At 39.6% G+C, this 507-nt stretch overlaps 1 protein-coding gene across 1 annotated transcript in view; it reads left to right on the forward strand.

Moving 5' to 3' along the window:
* The window catches only part of LOC104992408 (butyrophilin-like protein 2), a gene marked incomplete at its 3' end in the record, with an annotated part of 21786 nt that overhangs the window by 2261 nt on the left and 19018 nt on the right, over positions 1-507 (forward strand).

Raw genomic sequence — 507 nt, forward strand, 5'->3', positions numbered from 1 at the left:
GGGTCGTCCCAGTGCACCAGCCCCAAGCATCCAGTATCGTGCATTGAACCTGGACTGGCGACTCGTTCCATATATGATATTATACATGTTTCAATGCCATTCTCCCAAATGATCCCACCGTCTCCCTCTCCCACAGAGTCCAAAAGACTGTTCTATACATCAGCATCACTTTTGCCTGTACCATACTGTCTTGATGACTGTGGCTTTGTAGTAGAGCCTGAAGTCAGGTAGGTTGATTCCTCCAGTTCCATTCTTCTTTCTCAAGATAGCTTTGGCTATTCAAGGTTTTTTGTATTTCCATACAAATTGTGAAATTATTTGTTCTAGCTCTGTGAAGAATACCCTTGGTAGCTTGATAGGGATTGCATTGAATCTATACATTGTTTGGGTAGTATACTCATTTTCACTATATTGATTCTTCCAATCCATGAACATGGTATATTTCTCCATCTTTTAGTGTCCTTTTTGATTTCTTTCACCAGTGTTTTATAGTTTTCTATATATAGG

Source organism: Bison bison, unplaced genomic scaffold (assembly GCF_000754665.1).
Source record: "Bison bison bison isolate TAMUID 2011002044 unplaced genomic scaffold, Bison_UMD1.0 scf7180017864214, whole genome shotgun sequence".
NCBI lineage: Eukaryota > Metazoa > Chordata > Mammalia > Artiodactyla > Bovidae > Bison > Bison bison.